The sequence below is a fragment of the Ambystoma mexicanum genome, chromosome 5q (genome assembly GCF_040938575.1).
Source record: "Ambystoma mexicanum isolate Mex_15411 chromosome 5q, UKY_AmexF1_1, whole genome shotgun sequence".
Classification (NCBI taxonomy): domain Eukaryota; kingdom Metazoa; phylum Chordata; class Amphibia; order Caudata; family Ambystomatidae; genus Ambystoma; species Ambystoma mexicanum.
In genome coordinates, this window is record NC_090933.1 from 22,249,909 (window position 1) to 22,267,402 (window position 17,494).

The following is a 17,494-nucleotide window of genomic DNA, read 5'->3' on the forward strand; positions in this document are numbered from 1 at the left end:
CCTTAAAGCAACATTGATGACTCGTTCTGTGTTTTATATTACAATTATAGTACTGCTTACTTTGAAGGACATGTTTGTTATGTTTTGGTATGGGGATGTTGTCCTTTTGCATGTATAAAAACAACCATAGGCGAAGCCAACAGTTTAGGCTTTTGCGTAGGCATGGCAAAGGCCCTTTTCACAGATTGCGTAGTGGTATTAACTGGCCATTGATGGTAGCAGGTGAAAATGGTGCGAGTACCTGGGAATCTAATAGCAGTACGTAGCAAATGCCTAATACTTATACAAAAGCCTAAAATGTCTTTGCCAATGCTTGCTTTTAAGAGGACTTCAGTGAAGGACACGAAAAGTGCTTATAATTCGAGAGACTGGAAGCAGACCTGATTAAGACATTTTTACTACACCAGTATCGTGTTTAGAGCTCCAATTAAGTCATTAACTCCCAGAACACTGTTTTGAAGGTTTGATTAAAGTGAGCTCAAAGAGTTGTTTTCGGCAAGGAGGGGCAGGAACTGGTTGGGAATGGCCATAGTGATTAGCAGGGCCATTGGCAGTCAATGGGTCGGCAAATAGTCAAACAACACCTACAAGATTGTGTCCCTCCTCATATGCCATTTCTCACCAGCGGTACTCTAATGCAATATTTTCAGTTTATAGGTGGCGCACAAAGGGGTGGCCTCTGGCCGTCAAGTTTTATGTAGTGTACTAGTTCAATAAATTACCTTACAAAAAAAAACACAAGTGAAAAATGTTCTCATTTATTATAATGCAAAGGTTTATTCGTTTAACCTGTCATTACATGACATGTCAGGCAGCTCAAAGTTAAAACATACACATAGATAATGCTCTGTTACCATAAACTGCAGTTATTCATTGCATGTGGCTGCTAAAAGTTATCACGAACAAGAAAAATTCAGACTGATTAGAAAGAGTACAAGCTGACACATGGATATAAGAAATGACCTAGTTAGGTATGAGTTACCATTCCAAGACGGCGCTCAAGGAAATCCTGCCTTAGTACGGATAACTGAATTTTGGAAAATTGAAAAAACGTCTGCCTCTACTGGTTAGATTATTTGAATGACCTTTCAGCCTCTGTTTGAGACAACAAAAAGTACTGCCTCAGAGTTAAGGGTTATACCCAGTATGAGTTAATCATAAATACAAATAAGAAACCATGACACCATCTGGCTGGTTATAGAAGAAAAATAGTGCAGTTTGTTACAGGGTAGAAGGTTGATTCCATTTCGATTAAGTGAATAAGACCCCATCTGACAACAACCATTTTGTCTTCCTCAAGGAACCCCAGTAAAAGTGATATGGTTGCAACTAGGGATGGATGCATCATATGGAAAGCCCTTGCAGGCATATTTCTTATTATGTGACAATTTGGGGTGCACTTTAAAATTAAAGGTGCCATGAGAGAGAAAGGTAAAAGGGACAATAAGGTATTCAATCTTGAGGAGCACTCAGGACTGATTGTGGGCCTCACTGATATTTGGTAGAAATCCCATATCGAGCTACAAGACCATCCATTCTTCTTTTTCACTTGAACCCAGAGGTAATAGGATGTGAAACTGCGTTCATCCACAAAAAAACAATCCTTACTTCTGCTATCAACCTGACACTACACACCTTCTCAGAATAACTTCTGATCTAGCACTGCCTCTCCAACTCCTGCACATTCCACATACTGAGCATCTATCAAAAACAAGGTCCCTGCAATGCCGTAAATGACACCTTCATTGACACCATCGCCCAGCTCATTGTATCATTCTCCAATCTCATGAACACAGGTTATTTTCCTTTAGCCAGACTAATTCTGCATTGCTTTCTCTATCCACTTCCACCTCCCATGTGATAGTCCGAAGCATCTTGTCATAATCTGTGCTGGGGCCTGATTATGGTTGTGAGTGTTATGATGGTCTGGTGGGTGTTGTGTTGTATTAGCGCAAGAGAGGGAGATATGTCATAATCTGTGCTGGGCCTGATTATGGATATGAGTGTTGTGATGGTCTGGTGATGTCACTGACATTCTAGGTGGAGTGTTGGTGTGGTGATGTCACTGGGACTCTAGGTGGAGTGTTGATGGGTGTTTGGAGTGCTGGGTTCTACTGGTGTCAGTTGGACTTAATGTGCTGGGCTGGATGGATGTCCCAGTGCTTTCTCTACTTTATATCTAAGAGAATAAACCTACATGTAAACTACTTACCTTCGAGTGTTCCTGATTGGGGAAGGAGGATTAGTTTACATCACTGGTGACGAGGATGGGATGTGTGCTGCTGGGAAGAGGCAGCTGGTGAGAAGCGCTGGCTTCCAGGGAGACATCCATCAAGCAGGAACATAGCTGCAGGCCGGGCGGTGCAGTGAAGGTCCAGGTCGGGCTCCGGTTCCAGCATCTGAAGGCCGGGTGCCAGGTTCTAAGTTGTGGTCCTGAGTGCTTGGTTTTCAGGGGGCCAGAAGTTTTGGCTGAGGACATCTTGGCTGGCGGCCCCGGAGCAGCAGAGGTCCATTGGTTGCCTGCTCTGTTTTGGCTGGAGGAGGTCAGCCTGCGTAGCGGCCAGTGAAGGAATTGCTGGTGGGTGCTCTGCGTGTGAGCCGGAGGAGCTGTGAGGGGCGACAGCAGCGGTCGCTGAAGTGGCCTCAGTGTGTCAGAGGGGCATGGTGGACGCGAGGAGGGTCCCAGTTGCGGGGCGCCGGGCAGTGCCATATTGATGTGAGTAGTTCCGCCGTGGGGAGGAGCGGAGAGGCCGCCCAACAAAGCGCTCTGCGGGCTGATGTTTCCTTTACTGAGATAATGAATGCCGGGCCTCATGAGCAAGTGGAGCTGTTCACGCTGGCAGCGCTGGTATTAGAGGTAATGGAGCATGCTGTGTGCTGGGCGGCGCTGCAACACGGGGTCAGCATCATGGACTACATTCCAGAGCCCGTTGGAGATCTTTCCTGCAGGATGCCGGGTGCTGATATGGTGACATCGGCAGGAGGTGGGCCGGCGTCAGTGGGCAGAGGTCTGGCGTTCCAGCGGGCCCAGCTGGAGTGCAACGTTGCGTTGGAATGCAACGTTGAATACCATATTGGCGTTAATTTGGAACGCAGCGTGGGTAGTGCAGTGAGCGTAGGCAGGCCAACTGAGGAAGCTCAACAGGTTTTTTCCTTGCCGCGGAGATTTCCCATGACCGTTCACGAATGGATAATGGGAAGGCCTGCCTGTCGTTGGTGCCGGTCAGGAAAGGCTCATTGTTTGTGTGTGTCAAGGTGTGGCAGCAGCAATAGGTGTCCTGTAACAAGCGGAGGGGCTTTGCAGATGGCCTGAGAAAGTTGGACCCAGATCTATGGGGTTGGTACGTCGGGACAGTGGAGTTTGCTAGCCCTGAGGACTAAAATAAGGTAGGTGTTGGGGAGGCCGGTGTCATAATGTATGCTGTTGTAGTTATGTTGTGGCATCCGGGGTTAGTAAATATATGGTTTGGGTCCTGGGTTAATGTTAGTTGTTTAAGGCCTGTTATGGTTTATATAATGTTGTGGTGTATATGTATGTGGCCTGCTGTTAGGAGATGTCCTTGGGTTCTCAGTATGGACTTGTGGGTGTGGGTCCATGGGAAATTGCAATGTTTGTTTTTACACAATGTTCTCTTTGCAGGTTGGTTGAAGTGGACATGTGGGTGGGGGTATGGCGCCGGGACTTTGGCGCCATGTCACTTTCATTCACTTTGCATTTACAATTACTTGCCTTGGATTTATTTGTTTGGCATTACAGGGCATGTTGGGGTTAGGCGCAGGGACTTTGGTGCCATGGATTTTAACTGGTTTGGTTGTTGAGGGTTTACATGCTGTCCTGTGGTGTTTTGTTTGTCATGTTCGTACGGGCATGTCCCCTGGTTATGGGTGGATGATGCCAGTGATTTTAAGGGGTAGTGAAGTGCTGCCTGGGATTTTCAAGTGGCAGTGAGGTGCTGCCTGGGATTTTTAATGTGGTAGTGAGGTGCTGCCTGGAAAATTAAGGGGCAGCAAGGTGCTGTCTATGTTGTGGTTAAGGGGCAGTGAGGTACTGTCTGGTATTTTAAGGGGCAGTGAGGTGCTGTCTGGTTGGTTTTAGGGGCAGTGAGGTCCTGTCCGGTTGTTGTCAGGGGCAGTGAGGTGCCGTCTGGTCATTTTAAGGGGCAGTGAGGTGCTGTCTGAGGTTTTAAGGGACAGTGAGGTGCTTTCTGGTCATTTAAGGGGCAGTGAGGTGCTGTCTAGGAAATATGGGGATAGTGTGTTTTTATGAATTTTGGTTCGGTCGTGGGATCAAATTTGGTTGTAGTTTTTGGAGTTGGACATAGACATGGTGGCCACATGTCTGTGTGGGGATTAGAAGGTGAGTGGGTTAGTTTTGATTATGGTGCATGGGGTCTCCTGCAGCGAAGGATTGGTTTGTTCTTCCATTGTTGTGTCCTTCAGCGGGTTCTGTAGCTGAGTGGGGTTAGAGCTTTGGGGGAGGGCCTGTGATTGAATTTTAGTTTCTTGTGTTTTCCATTTAAGATCTTGGTTAGAATTTTGTGGTGTAGCCGATTGGCTCAGTTGAGAATGGTTTCTCAGCTGGTATGAGTTTTGTTCTGGTAACTATTCTGGTAATATTGCAATTGTGATGGGTCTCTACCATGGGTGTTGTGTTGTGTTAGTGGAAGAGAGGGAGATATGTCATAATCTGTGGTGGGGCCTGATTATGGTTGTGTGTGTTATGATGGCCTGGTGGGTGTTGTGTTGTGTTAGTGGAAGAGAGGGAGACGTGTCATAATCTGTGCAAGGCCTGATTATGGATATGAGTGTTGTGATGGTCTGGGGATGTCAGTGACATTCTAGGTGGAGTGTTGGTGTGGTGATGTCACTGGGACTCTAGGTGAAGTGTTGATGGGTGTTTGGAGTGCTGGGTTCTACTGGTTTCAGTTGGACCTAATGTGCTGGGCTGGACGGATGTCCCAGTGCTTTCTTTACTTTATATCTAAGAGAATAAGCCTACAATTAAACTAACTTACCTTCTGGTGTTCCCGTTATGTGAAGTAGGCTTAGTTTACCACACATATCTCTTTCTTCACCACCAGTTCATGGATGAATATTTCAGTTGAGTACTTATCCCCTTTTCTATCCTGTTCTGGCTTTGCCACCCCTCCTGTTTCCATCCCCATAGTTCTATGGGATGACGACAGCCCAATGCTTTTATTTAGGGTTTGTCACGACTGTGCAAACGGAAACACCAAGTGGCACCCATTGCGGACTAATTGGAACTTGGAATTCATCCTCATAATCTGCCCCAGAAAATACATATTCCTATTTCTCTCTTTCTTTTCCTTTGAAAGACTTTGGTACGTCCCTATTTTATTTCACAAAAGTACATTTCACGTAATGCACCTTTTGGCAGTTATCATTACCTGTCTATTTCTATCAGCAGTATTATGACTACAATCCTGAGGAGCCCTGGAGGACAGTGCTGCTTTCACTTTCCCAGGTCCATAGAGAGAGGATCTATTGAGTTTGCTGCCAGTCCTACATGCTTTGAACCTTGGTTATCTACTGTCCAGTTGCTACTGTTTACAGAGACTGCTCACGTTGTACTGCCCATACTCCCTGCTCTTTAGCCCTGTACCCCTGAACTCCCTGCCTTCAGTCCTGTGCTCTCTGCCAGCAACTTTGTTACCCCTGCTCTGCAACCCTGTACCCACCCCCTGCTCCTTTGTATGAAGTCCAATGTTCCTGCTTGCAGCCCAGTGCTGTCTACTGTCAATTCTCTTGTTCCCTGCCTGCAGTTCCTTGCTCTGTGCCGTAGCCCATGTTCCCTGGATTTAGCTTCCTACATTACATTCATGAATTTTACTGTTGTTCGTCACCAGTCCTGCCCTTGTTACAGTTGCTTGTATTTCTTGTTACCAATCTGCAGTTCAGTCCTGGTCATCTTTGTTCAGAGTTTAAATGTTCAGTGTTTTGTTCCTGGTGTATACTTCAGTCCCCTGTTCCATGATTCTGATCTATAGTTTCCAATCTGCAGTTCCCATCTCCTGTACCCTTGTGCTGAGATTCTTACCTTCTTGTGTATCCTCGTTCTTCTCGTTCGTTCTCTGTCTTGAACCTTGCTAATTTTGACTTCCTGTTCTTTCCCTTTATATTTCTGTTACGGTTCTTGTCCTCACTTGTGCAAGTGTAATTCCTTTGTACAGAGTTTGGCTGCTGAGATTCCCAGCAGGAAATCTCTGCCCCTTTCCTTTGTCGCATTTAAGCATTGTACCTTGTGCCATATTGTTAACAGTGTGCTAGTTCCTGTTTCAGGAGGCAGTCACTGTTCAGTTCCTGCTGGACCCATACAGGACTCAGTCTTGTAAGTACTGTTTCATTGTTCGTGCCTTAGGGTCCAGTCACAGACACCCATCCCTGCTGCTCCTTTCCATGAACATTCAGAGTGGGGCCCTGTAATAGTAACCAGCTCAGAAGGCTAGAGTTTCTCCTGACCCTGTGGAAAACTCTTCCCCCATTCTGCATACACCCCAAGTGGGAACCTAGCGTGTTGGTACTACATATACTCCCTGCCCCTTTCTGGTCACTGCCTTTGTTGCCTGTATGTAGTTATTACCTATCCTTTCTTATCTGCAAAAAATTAGATCAATTCCCAAAAAGCACCTGATAACAACATCTTTCCCTGGAATGAAATTGAAACCAATGTTACACCCATTGCGAAAACCTCTGACCGCCCGCATCTTAGCGGCAACAACAACCTCATCAGGAATGCAAAAAAATTCCTCCCCTCCTAAGTATATTCTAGACAAACATTCCAAATGCCAGTGCTCTACCTCTTGCCTCACGACTTCTATTTAACATGCAAAATGCTCTCAAAATTCTTTATAAACAAGGTTAACTTAAATCATCAGATTATTGCATCACACAACCACCCATTCATTCACTCCAGCTCAACTCAACACTCTACAAAGCACTATTGTTTCCTTCCAAATCCATGATATCCTTGTCCCATATTTTCAGATCTGACTAATTTACTTACTTTCAAAAATCAAAAAGTCAGACCCTCCTTTGACATTTGCACCCTGCTCTTTTAAAACATGCCCCCCCTTAATTATCTTCTCTATCTCATCGCCTCCTCCCTCACTACCTGAATTATCCCTCTTGACTTTAAAAAGATTGTCTTACCTTTCTACAACAAATTCCATCTTGAGCCCTCAGTCTCTAAAAACGACCAACCTATCTTCAATCGTTCTTTCTCTGCCAAGATTCTAGAATCTTTCACAGCACACAAGCTTAAGTCTTGCCTGGGAAACAACAAGATCCTTGACAAGAATCAAAGGGCTCAATCCCTTTTCATGGCATGGTATATGTTACTATTCAGTCTTATATCACTTGCAAAGGCTTGGAGATGATGGTGGAACAAATGCCCTAATACTCCTCAACCTATCTGCAGCTTTTGATATGGTCAGTCACTGAAACCTGCCACTCTGATACCAGCATCCAAGCATCTTCTCTATCCAAGCTAAATTCCCTTCTTTCTAACAGTTGCCAATTCATCTTCCTTCTTCCCCATCAATCCAGCCCTCAATTCCTCCACGTCAGGGGTAATCCCTCTCCCTCTTCCTCATCAATTTATATTTATGCTCCATTGCTCAATCTATCTCCACCTTTGAATTTACTTTCAACTCATATGCTGTGTGTCAGTCACTTCCGAGGGGCTTATCTAGAGGGATTGTGGGATTCCAGATGCCTGGGAAATCCACACCATAAGTGAGGCACCACTGGAGCAAATAATTGTAACGCTCACATGATTCCCGTAGAGGCGCCGGTCTTGACTGGGCGTATACCGTATCTTCAAAGGTGATGTGTAACACACGGCTGGCTCTTTGGGCTGGACCTCTGTGCACTGTATGTCTGACTCGAAGGGTAAGATCTCTGCAGATAGAAAATATGGGATTAAGGAACTGGGTTATTGAATGTCTCTCTCTTCTTCCCTTTCTCTTCTCCTGTAGAACCCCAAAGGTTAACTCTCTCACCTTAGGTAAGTGAACGCCGTGCTCTACATCTGCCTTGGGGCAGGGTGCTGTAACCAGTTTCTTCACTGGATAAGGGGAGCAGGCCTCTTGACTTCAGAGGACTGCTGTCCGTCGTTTACTGCACGAACGGTAAGTTTCGAGTAATTCTAATGTCTTTAAAGTCTTTAGTAATGATGTTTCTTGTTTTGCAGAGTTCCGGCGATGGCGGATGACGGGCTGAAGTGAGTTGAAGATGGAGCCCGTGTGATGAATAGAAGCGCCTGGAAGCACGTAAGTAAGCGCTTGTTGCCTGCTTCACGATGCGCTCTAACTGTCTTTTTATTTTGCAGGTACAAGTTCGGAGCGGCTGCAGGGTGCCGGAATACCCACTGGGTTAGATGTGGAAAGGAGTAATGGCACGTGAGTATTAAAGTTCCCCAATGTCTTTAAACGCACCTTGTTTTGTCTTTCAGATGCGGGATGCAGCGCCGAAGGCCTCCGGAGCGTGCGAAGAGTTGGTAAGCTTTTGTCTTTCAGATGCCGGAATGCGGTGTGAAGACCTCCGGAGCGCATGAAGAGTAGGTAAGCCTTTGTCTTTCAGATGCCGGAATGCTAACCTGTTCTTTCTTGTCTTTATAGGTGTTGCTGAAGACTGGATTCAGGATGGTAAGCCTTTTTCCTTAGGCCCAGGACCGGATGCAGAAGACACGATGAGCGTTCTGCTGCAGAGGATGCAGAATAACGCAAAGCAAGATTCATCCATCGGGTGTGGTTTAAATAGCTTCCTGTAGTGCTTAGGTGTCTCCTTCCATAGCCACGCCTAGGTAAGAAAAGAGTTCCTGCTTTCCAGAAGAGTTCCAGTGTTCTGAATCTAGGGAGTGGCTCCTGCCCCACCCAACAGGAAAAGTAGTTCCAAACAGAAGAGGATCAGAGGCTCAACTGGCAGGCAAGTAAGCACCATGGTCTGCTGCAGGTAAATCCACCCAAGCATTATGAGCCCGGCGCTTCCAGCGCTGGGACTGGGCATATTTATGAGCCTGGTGCCACTGGCGCCATGACTGGGTCCAAAAGGTCCCAATTGGGACTGGTTGGCACTCGGAACCTGGGTTATGGATCTGCTTCCAAGGGAGTTGGGAAAACCCTGAACTTTTGGAAGCAGAGATCATGACAGGAATTAAAAAGAATAATGGGCTATATCTCCAAGGGCTAAATTACCCTCGGAGTAATGGAAGAAAAATGGGTTAACTATGTAAAGAATTTACACACAATAACTCCCTACCTTAAGAGTTTTTCCATACCTGTTGCTGTCCTATCGTCACAGTGATGTATGCCCAAATGATTTCTAGGCTTGACCATGGAAATAGGGCTACTCTTGGCGTTCCCATTCCACTAATTCATAGATTCCAAACAGTACAGAATGTGGCTTCTGTCTTTTACTTCGCCTAAAGATATAAGATCACATCACCCCAGCTCTGTAGTTGCTCCAATAGCTCCCCCTTTGGATCAATATCTCCTTCAAATCCCTCTGGTTCCGTTGTAACACAATTCCCTTAGCTCAGTTCAACCACTCTTGTAGTCCGATGAACGGTTATATATGTCCTGGCTGTGAGGTAAGGGGGGGAGAATATATCAAATTGTCTTTTTTCGTTTTTTGCCTCAGCTATGAAACATTGCACTACTCATATTTGAAACCTATATTAAGAAAAAAATAATATAGATATGCTGTTTGATGCAATTTTTTCTACAAATCATCACTAGACAATAATGTGATATACATGGTTTCTAAATATTTCCATAGGGCTTGACTGAAAAGGCAGGAGAAGATCTAATTGCCGAGGCCAGATGATAGTAGCGCCCAAGTGATTATAGCTGGTTGTTATGATGTACTGTATGTAATTTTTGATGTTGCCTCCGAATTCCGAATGTATAATGTTGTTTACTTTTGTATAGGGATGGCACTCAAACCTTTTCATAATTTTTTGTATATATGCCTTGTCTGTTTTCACTTCTTCTTTCATATTGTATTGTATCATTGCGGATTAGTGGCAGACATATTGTCGAATAATTCTGTTGTCAATAATGATAATATTATCAATAGAAGTTAGACACTCCAACAAAGAACTGTACACTGGACTATTAGTTGAAGTGGAAGGTATGCATCTGGAGTGGACCACAGCATGAACTAAGATAGAGATTATATGTTATGTTATGTTATGTTATGTTATGTTATGTTATGTTATGTTATTGGGCATTTGTATAGCGCCTTTCACCATTGGTATGATCTCAACACGTTGTGGGTTGAACGCCCTCACGGACCGTAGTCCAGGTCGGTGGAGAAAGTAGGGTGGTAAGTAGTGAGTGTGTGCACTCATTATGTGGGCAGCTCCACCACATTTTGTGGTAGGTAGCTGCATTCTAATGCTAGGAGTAGTGTGGAGGTTGTGTGACACCAGTATTATGTGTGCAGCTAGCCCTAATTGTGTTGGGTAGCTGCATTCTAGCGGAGGTCGTGTTTGTATATGAGATTATGGGTGCAGCCAGGTTGATTTTTTCGTGGGGTATAGCTGCGTTTTAAAGATTGTCGATGGGTGCATAATGGTGTATATCATTGCAGCTGGGCCGTAATTAATTATGGGGTATAGCTGTATTCTAATGTTTTTGGTGCAGAGGAGAGAGTCAGCATATTGGGAGGTTTGTGCAAGTATCCATGCAGTTGGAAGTGGTCCTCATCCTACCCCCGAAACCATCTAAGTGCAACACATTTCCTACTGCAAAACCATCTAAGTGCAACATATTTCCTACCACTGAAACCATCCTAGTGCAATACATTTTCTACCCCCAAATCCATCTAAATGCAACACATTTCCTAGCCCCAAAACCATCTAAGTGAAACACATTTCCTACCCCATGCTAAGAAACTCCAACAACTCTCCCCTCCCCTTCGCCCCAAGAGCAACCCAAGATAGAGGTTGTCAGGTGTTAGCCTTGGCAGAGACTCTGGAGGGATCCCGTCGATCAGGGGATGGAGCCAGGACAAAGGGTGGCATGATAACATACTAATCCTTCTAGGTGCCGTGCCTGGTCATTTGGTCACACTGTACATACAACAAATAGAAAATCGTACAGAGTGATCTGTGATCTGTATTTTTACCCCCAAGGCACACCCTCTATAGATCTCCTACAGGGACTCAAATCCAGCTAGATTTCATTGACTGCTGCTCAAGCCCAGTCCTCTATTAATCTACCACAGAGATCTGAATGTATGTGCTCTATCGTCTCTTTCTTAAACCAGTATCCCCCAAATCCCCTTCAGGGATTGAAACACAGCTGTGTCTGCTCCTATCTATTTTGCCTAGGCTAGCCTGCCCTTACTTCCCAGAGAGGTCGAATGTGGCTGTGTTGTCCTCACTTATAGAGGGATCATTCCTCTCATTCCGTGCCTGTGGGAAAGAAGGCTCCTGTTTGGCTGGATTACATTTCCTTCCCTCTTGCGTGTGTTGGTATAATTAAGATCTCCCCAGAGATCATAAGCAAAACGAATGTATGACTATTCAAACATTTGTATAGATTGTACATGTATAACTGGTAAGAATAGTAGAGATCCTTAAGGAGTTAACCCTTTGTATTATACTCCCTGTATGGGTGTTTATTTAGTTGAGGCTGCGTCAACAGTTGTTGGTAAAACACTGTTTCCTTCACTCGAACATGCACTCAATCATAACACAAGAATACACACACCCATACAAATATTTAAATAAATAAATGAACATACGCACACATTTAGACAACATCCACACTGGAAGCACTCTGTCTCTTTTACATAAGCACCCATCATGCACTCATTCATAACACAAGCACACATGCATCCATACACATGTTTAAATAATAAATAAATGAACCTACAAACACACACATTTACACAACATGCACACAGCAATCACACGCTCATGCACACCAACATCCATCATTATACATTAATTAACTTAACAACACAAGCATGCTGTCATGTCCGTTCGCTCATCCACCACCCACCACAACCCTGGTATTCCCCAATCCCACTCACGTACCAGACGGGAGCAGCAGTGGCTTAGCCGGAAGCAGGGTTTCCCCGCTGGTAAACTGCGATACTTGCAGCCATTCCTACATTGGCAGTTGCCCTGGCGATTCCCCCATGCTCAGCGTTACCACACGGGTGTTCGGATGCCCTCATGTCACGTGATCAGGAAACAACACCCTCACGTGATCCGGAAACAACTGATGCACGCAAAACAACACCAATCTCGGTCTACTTCACGGGACATGTGACGCGCTGCTCGCGGTCACGTGACCCACATCATGTGACTCTCCTCGCATTCAAATGGATTGAGGAAACACAGAAGCTTTGCTTCACAGCTGCTTCCTCGGAGGACTGTTTGGTGTTTGGTTTACTCTTGTTTTTCTTGCTCTTTCATGACCACGGAACGTTACTTGGACTTGGCTTTGGATTATCCTTGGATTCAGACGCGACATCTTTGTTTTCTGGAAACCGACCCCTGGCTTGTTCACTGGAATTCTGAATTTGGACTTCCTGAACTTTGGCTGCTATTTTGGCTCTCGACCTTGGATTGCGTTACGACTGATCACGGATTACAACCTTGATCTGCAACTGGCTCAGGTGTGTTTTCAGAGTGGTCCTACGACTTCATCAGCCTACTGCTGCTGCCGGTTATTCTCCTGCCCTATCCATCAGAGCCTCCTTCCATTCCCATTAGGTAAGCCCCTGGTACTGTCCCTTTATCACTCTGAGTACTTATTACTGCAATTGTGTAATAACCATTCCTTGCCTTACAGTGGTTGGAGGGTTCTTCCGGCGTTCCTGGTTCCAGGCCTACGACACTCTACACCTGTGGCCTCAAAGATTGCATGAGTAGTGGTTTTCCTTCTGCTTGTGTGGTACTTGGGGACGGAGGTATTTGATATCTGCACGACCATCAAGACAGAACAGACTGTGAAGCCTGTTGGTCGTCCAGATAATGGATACCTCAGCCGGGGACCCTGTGGCCACTCTAATGCAAGCTGTTTTGGCTCTCAGGACAGACATGGACGCAGCTACAACTGCAATACATCACCGCCTTGATACTATACAGAGCTCCCGCTACCCTTTACCTGCGGATTCCAAGTTCGGGGATCCTTCCCCACCCCAAAACCCAGCCCCTGCCATGCCCCCTCCTGTGCCAGCCGCCCCTGTGGTTCTCCCGGCCCCATTTCCTCTTGCTTCACCTGAGAGATACCAGGGGGATCCTAGAAAGTATCGCACTTTCCTGAATCAATGCAAACTCAATTTTTTGTGTCAGCCCCAAGCATTCCCTGATTCTGTTACTAAGGCAGCTTTTCTGCTATCCCATTTGTCGGGTGTGGCAGCTACCTGGGCGAACCCCCTACTTGAAAGTGACCATCCTGCCCTCTATGACTTTGATCTGTTAGTAAGTGAAATGGCCATAGTATTCGATACTAGGTACAAGGCACAGTCCTTAGACATGTAATTGTTAGATCTCACCAAGGGCAGACAAACACTCATTGAATACATAACTCGGTTTAACCAACTGTCCGCTGAGACATCCTGGCCCGAAAGCAAAAAGGCAGTTGTGTTTTATCGAGGGTTGTGCAACACCATGAAGGACGCCCTGTCGGTAGTTCCATCTCTGCCAGCCGTTTACGCTGACCTGGTTGATCTGGCTCTGCAGGTGGACGCTCGAAGGACCGAGTGCAGAGCAGAAGTAGTCCTTTCACACTCTCAAACACCGCATTCCTCAGAACCTACCAGTGAACCCATGCAAATGGGGGGAATATGTAGCCCCATAACCTAGGCCGAACGGGAACGCAGAAGAAACGATAATGCCTGTATTTATTGCGGTCTCAATGGCCATTATGTCAAGGAGTGTCCTCGTCGTCCAAAGAACAGGAACTCTGGTTTTCAGAAGACTCGCCCTTGAATCCAGGGGTAAGGGCGAGTCCTTTTAAAAACCCATTTGAACCCGCCTTTGATCCTATCAGACCAGTGGCGGTTCAGGCGCTATTGAAATCCACCACGGACTGCATACATTCATTACACATAGTACTTGACTAAGGGGCGACTGGGTGCTTCATAGACATCACATTAGCCAACACTCTCAAAGTACCGTTGATATCAAAAAGACATCCGGGGCCGATACAGGCAGTGGATGGGACATCCCTTGCTTCTGGCCCGATCCTGCAACAAACCGCCCTTTTGGAGGTAGTGATCCAAGAGACTCACAAAGAAACCCTCTCCTTCGATCTCATCGCTACACTGCAATTTGGGATCATCCTAGGCATTCCTTGGCTAAAAAACATAACCCAATGATCAACTGGGGTACGGGCCAAGTCACCTTTGAGTCCGAGATTTGTCAACTCTACTGCCTGGTAGAGTCTGCTATAGTGTCCAATCCGGCGAATGCCCTCAGGTGGTGGCATTGTTAACCCTCAATGAGAATGACCCTCCACCTACAGCTCCTCACACAGTAGGGGCGGTCACAGCTGGAATACCTTCGGTATACTATGATTTCCAGACTGTGTTTGACAAGGGTTCCGCAGAGAGACTTCCACCACATAGGTCTTACGGCTACCCCATTGACCTAGTACCTGGTGCTCCGATTCCAAAAGGTCGGATATGTTCACGGACACGTTCAGAAGAACTGGCTTTACAGGAGTACATCCACCAGGCCTTGCGGTTGGGTCATATACGCCCCTCGACCTCGCCAGCAGCGGGTCCGATCTTCTTCGTTCCGAAGAAGGAGCGGGCCCTTCGGTCCTGTGTGGATTACAGATGGCTAAATTCCATCCCTATCAAGAACCGTTACCCTATCCCTCTCATCACCACATTATTAGATAAACTCACACACACTTCTATCTATACCAAACTGGATCTCTGGGGGGCTTATAATTTGATCCGCATGTGAAGTGGGGATGAGTGGAAAACAGCCTTCTGTTCCCGACAGGGATTGTTCGAATATACAGTGATGCTGTTTGGTCTATGCAACGCCCCGGCCACCTTTCAGTGCTTTATTGATGACGTGTTCAGCGACATCCTGAACGTCTATGTAGTGGTATATCTGGATGATATTCTGATTTTCTCCTCTTCTTTGGAGGAACACGTCACTCACGTTAGAGAAGTCTTGACCCGTCTCCAACAAAACGCCCTGTTTGCGAAACCTGAAAAGTGCCTGTTCCACACTAAGAAAGTCGACTTTTTGGGTTTCGACATATCACCTGGGGGTTTGGCCATGAACCAATCCAAAGTCCGCGCAATCACAGACTGGCCGGTCCCGGTGAACCTTAAACAACTACAGTCTTTTTTGGGGTTTGCTAACTTTTACCAGCTGTTCATCGCTGGGTTCTCTTCTATTGTTGCCCCTCTCACTGCCCTGACCAGCCCTCGTGTCCCTTTCCTTTGGTCCATTGAACAACAAACAGCTTTTGATTCCCTAAAGACAATGTTCACCACAGCACCGGTTCTTCAACACCCTGACCCAGAACTCCCGTTTGTCTTGGAAGCGGATGCCTCGTCCTTTGCCTTGGGTGCTGTGCTGTCACAACCTTGTCCAACAACTGGCCAATTACATCCCGTAGCTTACCACTCACGGAAGTTCACGTCAACTGAATTGCATTATACAGTCACGGAGAAGGAGCTTTTGTCCATTAAGGACGCACTGCAGGTATGGCGGCACCATCTTCTGGGGGCCAAACATCAGACCGTTGTATACTCGGATCACAAAAACGTACATGATCTCGCTTCCCTCAAATGCATGAACAGTCGACAAGTGCGTTGGCATCTGTTCTTTGCGCCGTACGATTTTGTGATTAAACACCGACCCGGGTTAGTCCATGGGAAGGCAGACGCCCTGTCCCATTCCCCTGGAGGGGATTCCCTTCCTTCCTTTCCCGACACCTTGTTAGAGAAGGGCCATGTTGTGTGTGCTTGTACACCATCACGTTCCATGTTGTCCACCATACGCCAGTGGCTCTCACAGTATCCGCATACAGTGGCATACTGGGATCCGGTTTTTCAAGACGGTCTGCCTTTCATACAAGGGAAACTGTTCCTACCCATGAGTGAGACGCGTAACCAGGCACTAGACTGGTCCCATGACGCTGCCATTAACGGTCATCCGGGACAAAAAAAACGTACCCTTGACCTACTCAAACGTTGGTGCTGGTGGCCATCCATGAAACGTGATGTGGAGAACTACGTTAACACCTGTTCAGTGTGTGCCCAGTGCAAGTCTTGCAGGGGTCACCCACTAGGACTCCTCCAACCACTCACCATACCCCCAAGACCCTGGCATACGGTTTCTATGGATCTGATCACTGACTTGCCCCGTACGCAGGGTTATGACACCATTTGGGTGGTAGTAGATTCCTATACCAAGATGGCCTGCTTTATCCCATGTACTGGGATAGCCTCAGCTCCAACATTGGCTAAACTATTCTTCAAGTCAGTATTCTGCCTTTTTGGGTTACCACACGTATTGGTATGAGATCGCGGTACACAGTTTACATCCCAGTTCTGGCTTGCCCTTACCAAGCTGCTTCGCATCGATGCTAGGTTTTCCTCCGCTTACCATCCAGAGAGCGATGGACAGACGGAAAGGGTGAACGAAGCACTGGGGCAGTACTTACGCTGCCTGACCCTCCAATACCAGAAGACCTGGATCCATTTACTACATCTTGCAGAGTTCGCCTACAACAATATGCTACACTCTTCCAATGGTTTCTCCCTGTTCTTTGCTCTTTATGGCCAGCATCCTCGCACTCTTCCTCTCCTGGATTTTTCCTCCTCCAGCGCCCCTGCGGCCTCTGCTTGTGCCCGCGATTTATTTTTGGTCCATGCCCAAACCCTTGTCCATCTGCGTGAGGCCCAGACTGACATGAAGGCGGCTGTCGATAGGAAGCGGTTGCCGGCACCTGAGTATCGGGTGGGAGACCTGGTATGGCTATCAACTCGCCATTTGCACATCCCTGGTTGCCGCAAATTACTCCCTCGTTTTGTTGGGCCCTATCGGATTGCCAAGGTCCTGAATCCTGTGGCCTTATGGCTGACAATCCCCTCCACCTGGTGGATCCACCCGGTTTTTCATACCTCTTTGATTAAGCCTTGTCCACGATCCACCCGCCTTGTTTCCTCTCCTGCCCCTGTTTCTGTTTCCTCCCCCGATGTGTTTGAGGTTAGTGCCATCCTGGGTTCCCGTTTCTACAGGGGTCGCCTGCAGTATCTGGTGGACTGGTTAGGTTATGGTCCCGAAGATCGCTCGTTGGTTGCTTCCCGGGATGTACACGCCCCTCGCTTGGTTGCCCGTTTTCATCGCGATCACCCGTCTTGCCCACAGGGTCATGGGCATTTGGGGGGGGCTCTGTCATGTCCGTTCGCTCATCCACCACCCACCACAACCCTGGTATTCCCCAGTCCCACTCACATACCAGACGGCAGTAGCAGTTGC